The sequence below is a fragment of the Juglans regia genome, unplaced genomic scaffold (assembly GCF_001411555.2).
Source record: "Juglans regia cultivar Chandler unplaced genomic scaffold, Walnut 2.0 Scaffold_35, whole genome shotgun sequence".
In the NCBI taxonomy this organism is placed as follows: Eukaryota; Viridiplantae; Streptophyta; class Magnoliopsida; order Fagales; family Juglandaceae; genus Juglans; species Juglans regia.
This window is the reverse complement of record NW_023358332.1, coordinates 1-7,717: the sequence shown is the minus strand read 5'-3', so window position 1 is coordinate 7,717 and position 7,717 is coordinate 1. Positions and strand designations below refer to the sequence as shown.

General features: G+C 37.2%; 1 long non-coding RNA gene across 1 annotated transcript; it reads left to right on the top strand.

Moving 5' to 3' along the window:
- The first annotated feature begins 4,732 nt into the window (after positions 1–4,732).
- On the top strand, positions 4,733–7,648 carry LOC109009727. Its single transcript, XR_004799162.1, has 3 exons — positions 4,733–5,028; positions 5,130–5,213; positions 7,496–7,648. It is a non-coding gene; the product is annotated as an uncharacterized LOC109009727 (long non-coding RNA).
- Positions 7,649–7,717: the final 69 nt, after the last annotated feature.

The following is a 7,717-nucleotide window of genomic DNA, read 5'->3' as shown; positions in this document are numbered from 1 at the left end:
TTTATAGGTGCCGATTTATAGTCGACTCGACATTTTGAGGAAAATTCTGAAAATCTAAGTTGTCCAGGTAAGCGGGGTTCATATACTAGTTTTGCATAAAAGAAATAAAATGAGATCGACTTTGAAAATATGCATGTTTGTTTGAAAAGAAATATGAAACGACCTCAAATGTTTGTTTTGCATATGCATAAATTCTATATAAGAGAAATTATTTTCTGTCATGACTGGTATAGACGAGCTAATTTTGCGCATTCTGTTTCTGAACTATACAAAAGGAGCGAATATGAAAATCTAAAAGTTTTTGCTATGAATAAATGAAGATGTTTTGGACTCTGTTTATTTTGAACATGTGAAATGATCTGAAGCTATTCAGTATTTTGTTTTGATATGATGTGTCATCTGAAAACCTTGGCATGAAGTTCTAATTCTGTATTTGAATGTGATCTGGTTCCGATGATGTTCTGTTCTGTTTCTGTTAAGGCCCAGCCACGGGTATAATGGTGGTTTATAACCCTGCCATGGGGGTGAAACATGGTATACAGCCCAGCCACGGGTATAATGGTGGTTTATAACCCTACCACAGAGGTTAAACATGGTATTTGTCCCGTTGTGATGCTATGAGGTGATATGAATATAATGTTTCAGTTTGAATATGCCAAATGACTTTCTTTTTTAGAACAAGTTTGTTTTTCTGAAAATTTTCGCTCTAATGTTTTGTAACAAGTTTTGTTTATGCATTCTGAAAGAAAATATGTTGTTTCTACATTCTGAAAGTAAATTTCTTGTTTTGCATACCGAACTTTCTAAATGCTCATGTTTGCATGTTAGTATATGCTCTCTGCTTATTGAGTTGTTGATAACTCACCCCTTATCTCCATAATATTTTTCAGATATTTTGATGGTTCAGCTGAGGATCAAGATTTTGAGGCTTTGGGTGAGATGATTTAAGTATAGTAGCTTGAATCAAATTTTTTCTATATGATATTGGAAATTTGGAGTCTTTTTTTTCATATTGTTGAAATGTGAGTTTAAGTGTTAGAAAGTAACTCTCCGACCCAAGAGGGACCGGGGCGTTACATTTATGCCACTCCATCCCTTCACATGTACAATAGCCATAACACTGCTATACAGTGACACACGTCACTTTGACCTCACGGTCACATCATAATTAATCTGGGACACTGTTCCACAGTTCCCAATACTACACATCACTCTCTACGCTCCTCAACAATCCAATCATCCATTCCTTCGTGCCACGCCACACGGTGTATCACGATTCACCACACGGAGTACACTCCTCGTGTACTCCCTCCAATCCACACTACGCCACGCAAAGTACACTCCACGTGCACTCTTCCCAATCCACACTACGCCATGAGAGTACACTCCACGTGTACTCTTCCCATTCCACACTATGCCACGAGAGTACACTCCACGTATACTTTTCTCATTCCACACTACGCCACGAGAGTACACTCCACATGTACTCCTTTCAACCCACACTACACCACGCATCAACCTTACTTCACACTTTCCAACTACCAATACAACCCAGTTCACAACACTGCTACACAACACACTATACAACTATGCCCAACACTTCACGTACATGACCACACTTCACATGACCACACTGCACAGCGAACTCCACAACACAACATAGTCAACAACCAACTTCACAAGAAAGCTAATGAGGGAAAGGGAAAGAAAGTTATACCGTGCGTTGCATCGCTGTCCGACACAACCAATAGCATCAGAAGCCACTAGCTTGGGCGGTAGTAGTCACTACCGTGACCATGGAATGAGGCTATCTCGAGGACCGAATCTAGGATTTTGGCTACTAAGTCTAGGTGGTGCGGGGGTGGTCGACATGGCGGGGAGTTCATTGGTGGCTATGGAAGGGTTGTACGTGGCGGCTAGCCACGTACAATGGTTATTCACAGTTGCCTCATAGTGGTGCTGAGGTGGCACACGGCGGAGACATGGTGGCTCATGGAGGAGCTTGGGTCGTGGGTCTCAAACAAGGGGAATGGAGGGGGAGCTTGGCTAGCTATGGCGAGGCATGGAGGGGCTAAAGGAGGTGCTGGGGGGTTCATGGAGCTCGGTGGTGGCTTGAGGCGGTACAGTGGCTAGGTGGCGATTGATCTAGTTGTGGGTCATGAAGGACCCATGAGAGGGTGAGACAGTGTGTGGGTGATGGGGGCTTCGACTGGGCATGGGGGGGCTAGCAAGAGGTCGCCAATGAGGGAAGAGGCTACTGGTGGTGGTGCTGTGGCATGGGGGTGGCTAACGGCGGCACTATGGTGGAGACCTCTGAGAGAGGGAAATCCATTTCGAGTGGAGGAGAGAGAGATGTTGTGGGCTGGACCCAGTGGGGTGGTCGCTGGCATGAGGGGGAGATACTGTTGGTCGGCAGCATGTGCTGCTACGACGGTAAGGGTTGGGCCGCCGAAGGTGAGAATTCGGTTTGAGGGGGAGGGGGCTGCACACGTGACTGGAGAGAGAGGGAAGGTGGGGGAATGAGGGGCTAGGGTTTCCCTTTTGGGTATTTAATCCTAGCCCTTCATCTAAGATCCCTAATCTAGATCCAACGGTGGACAATTAAACATTGATTTCACTGAAAACACTAAGAGGAATTAAGATAGAATACTATATCATAAATTTAAACTCAATTTTAGTTTATAAAATAATATTCTTTCATCATTAAATAAATGATGAAGTTTTGCTAAATATTTTTACGAGAATAAAACCATCTAATTAATTAGAATTTTCAACATAATTCTAAGTACCATATTACTTTAAAAAACTAAAATCATTTAGATAAAATAATTTTCCACATTTATAATATTTTTGGAGTTCTCAAAAATATTACAATTGTCTTTCTTAAAATCATCAGGCTTGGTCCAATAACATTGAAAATACCCCATATAAATATTTTGAGGACATTTAAAATATTTGAGGGTTTTAAAACACTGGGCGTACTTTAAAATCAATTGCTAACATTAAAAACACGCCTTCAAGGTTTGGCACACAAGACGAGACTCACGATCGCTAGAGAGAATGAGCAAACTGTTACATCCTCCCCTCCTTATAATAAATTCCATCTTTGGAATTTGCTCACTATTAGAGAGAAGAAGGAGCGGGATGTTATAACCACACACAACATTTGGCCGTAGAAATGATGGATTAACTCCATGTAAGTTTATATGCTTAAAACCAACGATTCATGATGAATCGTTGGTTTTTAATTCGGTTTTGAGTCAACTCAGCCATGAATTTTCATGGGTTAGCTCATTCGAACGGCCTGAAAAGTATTCTAATACTTTTTGCCAAACAAACATTTTTTATTTCAAACATGGCACTACACATTCAAACGAAAAAAACTGAGTTAATTATTCGTTTGAATATATTTTCTCAAACGGATAAGCAATAGTTTGAACGTTATTAAATTATCAGAATGATGGCCATATGATGCTGTTGTTCGAATAATATTTTTTATTTATTTGAATGTGTATAAACCGTTCGAACAAGTGTCACTTTTGTTCAAACAGTTTTATTTTTTGTATAATTTTATCCGTTCAAATGAAGTAAGTTTATTTGAACGAGTTTACAACTAGTTTTTCCGTTTGAACGTGCCACGTTCGAACGAGAAAATTTCTATTTGGAAAAAACTATTTGAACAGTTTTCAAACCGTTCGAACGCGCTATTCGAATAGGCTACCTTTTAGTTTGACCAGTACTCAGTATAAATTTTACAACTTTCCATTTTATTTATATTCATTGTCTTTTTGTTTTATGAACAATGAATTAATAACATATGTTGGAAGGAAACGTGGGAGAGAGGGCCAAACTAGCGGTGAAGCTAGTGAGCCGAGGTGGTTGATACTGGTTGAGTGAGAGATCGTTATAGAAGATTTTCGCGATTTTATCAAGGGTGGGAGGTGCCTATTATCTATTATTAGCGATAGATGATGGAACCTGATCTATCAGTAGAGAGGGGTGGCCTATCCTGACATGGTCAATGAATTTTATTGGGCCATGGGTCAAATGGAGGCTATTGAGGAGTCATTCTCGTTCATTATTCAGAGAGTGAGTATTACTATTTCAACATACATTATAACTGAATTTCTTAGGATCGCCCGTGAGCTTGGTGCATACCCTGCACAACAACAGGGTTCAGGGATAGATGGTGAGGATACCATTGAGGATGAGGCTTCAGCAGACGATGATCCCACTCATGATGAGATTCATCAGTTGATATATGATAATTCGGCTCCTCCATATGATGGCAGCAAGGTGATCAAACAGGTTGATTGTGTAATACCCGAGTCCTACTACGTAGGTCCTTACGTCATTTTATTAATTCTCTAAGTTAAATATTTTGAGATAAAGATTTTAATTATTTTTAATAATTTTATTTTAAGATGAGTATGGTTTATTTTAAAATATAATTTATTAAAATAAATCAAGAGTATGATTTTTAAAACTTTGAAATATTTTTCCTTAGGCCCTTTTATTTTATTCATTGAAGAAATGATCCAATTATTCTCTACCATTAGATTGGTAGGTGAAAAGTATCATTGAAGTGGATAGATCTCCACCATCCATTTGTTTCCTTGTGATGGAAGGAGGAAACAAAGACTAAAATTTCATTTTCCATCCTCCAAGCTTACGCTGAAAGCAACACAAAAGGAGAAAAGAAAAACAAAACTAATCCTAAAGCATTCTACTCCTACTCGTCGGTCAACACCCAAGAAAGAAATAAAATTTCATCTTCCTTTCCAAGCAAGCTAAAGCCGATGCACACCTTCCTTTCTTCTTCTCCTCTCTTCTCATCTTCAAGAAACCAAGTTCTCTTCATCTCCTTCAAGCTTTGTGACTCCATGGAAAGGGAAGAATAAATTTTTTTTTTTTTCTCTCATCCTCTTCAAACCGTACGAGAACACTACCTCCATACCCATTTCCGATTTTGCCTCAAAGCTTGGAACCAAAGCTTGTTTTCATCTTCAAAAGGGTAAAATCTTGAAGGTAATAAACTTTTGGTTCACTTCCGAGCATGGTTTCCATATTGGTTTCGATTTTCATGATTTACCTTATCCATTGATGTTTCGGTTTTGGGGGTAACACAGTGCTATCATTTTGGCTCTTCATCCACATGGCTATTTCCCTATTTGGTATTCCACTTGTGTTTTGAAAGGGGCTAAGAGCTCAAGGTAAAAATCCTAATTTGACTCATTTGATTTAGTTTGATTTTGGAAGCTCACTAAGTTGTTTTAACTTGTATTTTGGTGTTGTTAATTTACCATCTTGTAAATAAATATGGGTGCTCTGTTTTTAGCCCAAACCGAATATGTTAAAGTAGTTTTTGTTATGTGCTTTCCTATATTTCGAAATTTGCTATGTTGTCATTAAACTTGGTTTAATCATAGGTGATGATTGGTGTGATTTTAACGTATATATGTCGGTACCATGTGTTTGTGTTCAAATTTATTGGCGATTTTTTTTTAGAATGCTAAGAGGTTCGGTTAAAGGTTTTGCTTGGTTCTATAATTTTATATTTTTTCTTTTAAAGGGTATTAAGTGGATAAAGTATGAACTTGAGTGTTTAAAAGTTTGCTTATGAGTAACTTTGCTATACCTTATGCTAATTTAATTTTAATGGGAGGTGTTATCCAAACTATTTAAATATTGCTTGTGTGATTAGATTATAACATAGTTGGTTTAGGTATAAGAGATGAATTATGCATGATATATTATGATAGGTAAAGCTGTCCAAGTATTCATAAGTCCATGTCATGCCATGTCTTGATGTAAAAATAGCCCATTTATGTTGTCCCTCGTTTGGTTAAATTCTACCTAACCCAAGAGTCGAAAATATTGATAAGCTAACCTTTTTATAATAAGGGACCACAAGTTGATGTAAAGGGCATGTTTCCTAAGCTTGTTTAGCCTATCTGATATGCCTAAATCTATTTGAAAGCCCATTGTTGAGAATTTCCAGATTTTATCTCCTAATGTCCATAACCCAAAGTGAGCTTGAACCAAAGAGACCTTGCTTGAAGCTTATGAATTCTTAACTACTTTTCATGTAAACTTTTAAAATAGTCTTTCCATAGACAGGTAGCATGTCTTAATATTTAGGTTATTTCTCTTGTAAGTCGAGTTGAGGAGTAGTCATTTGGGTTAATATTAAGCATAGAAGGAACGTTAGATTGTAATATCGTGGTTTTCTCGGAGGGCTAAAGAATATTGTGTGAGTATTAACACGCTTATGCTATTTATTGGAATAGGACCTATATTGAAGTTGGAAGTATCTAAGAGCATATAAGTAAGTAGCTATGACCATGTTCTTACACCAAGCTCTCTTTATGAAAGAAAATTTCTCTCTCTTATTGCAATTGTTCTTCTAAAGAAAAGAGTAAATGAATATAGTATGTACAAGCCATTTCTTGATAGCCCCTATTAACTATAATTGTGTGTATGTGTATAAGGTAATGCATGCACGTAGGTTCTAAATCATAAGATTTTCATACATGCTCTCTCAAGAAACTTATTGATTATTCCTATATGTAGTATAGCATGAAAATGTATCTTGTTCATAAAAATGCATGTGCATCGAACTAAGAAAGATGATGAAAACATTTTGATTGCAAAGGAAAGGAAATGAATGTCTCATGCCTTATGCTTCAAGTGATGCTTTAAATGAGTTTTAAAATGTCTCTATGAACTAATGATTTAAATGACGCGAAGAAAGCGTTTTAACATGTCCCTATGAAATGATGCTTTAAATGACGTGAACAAAGTGTTTTAAAATGTCCCTATGAACTTATGCTTTAAATGACGCGAAGAAAATGTTTTAAATTTTCCTTATAAACTAATACTTTATGGATGCCATGAAAAATGATGTTTAAGCTCATGCTTTTAAATGATTTTTTTTCGATGAATGCATTGTTAAATGAAAATGACTGAAAAGAAATGACTAAAAGGGCTGAAATGAATGAATGAAAGAAAGGACAGAATAAATGAACGTCTTATTGTATGAAAATACGTAATGGCCATATGAATGAAAATGGTACCAAAGGAATGGGCAGATTGCAATGCCAGGTAAGTAGTACTGGTAGTGCACCCAGTGCTACCCCCTGACTGAAATGGATTCTCAAGCTGTGGCCACGGGCGGAATCCAGGTCCAAAGGAAGACCACTAACCCTAAAACACGGGGCGTAATAGTGGGTACCGGTCAAAGAAAGTGAAACATGAAAGTATAGTTATTTCTCAAAATGTTTATGCATGAAAGCATAGTTATTGCTTATTTCTTAAATGTTTATGCATGAAAGTATGGCTTATTCCTTAAACTGTTTATACATGAAAGCATTGTCACGAGTAGCAAATGTTTATGTATGCATGTTTTCAAAAGAAAAGATTATGTGATTAATAAGTTAATAGCATGGTGCACTACTTACTGAGTATTCGACTCACTTTTGTTTTAAATGTGTAGGTAATGAAAAAAAGGCTGGGGAGTAAGGCACTATTGTAGAGGGAGAGACAAACGCTTAGTGCCTTCTTTAACTAGAACAGTTATATTTATGGATGATGGGTTATGTTTATGTATAGACAATTTTATGTTGGGATGGACTCTGAGAGTCTCTTATGGGTGAATGTTTGAATAGAATGTCTATTAGGTGTTCCCTTTATTAAATTAGAAATTTAGAGTACACGT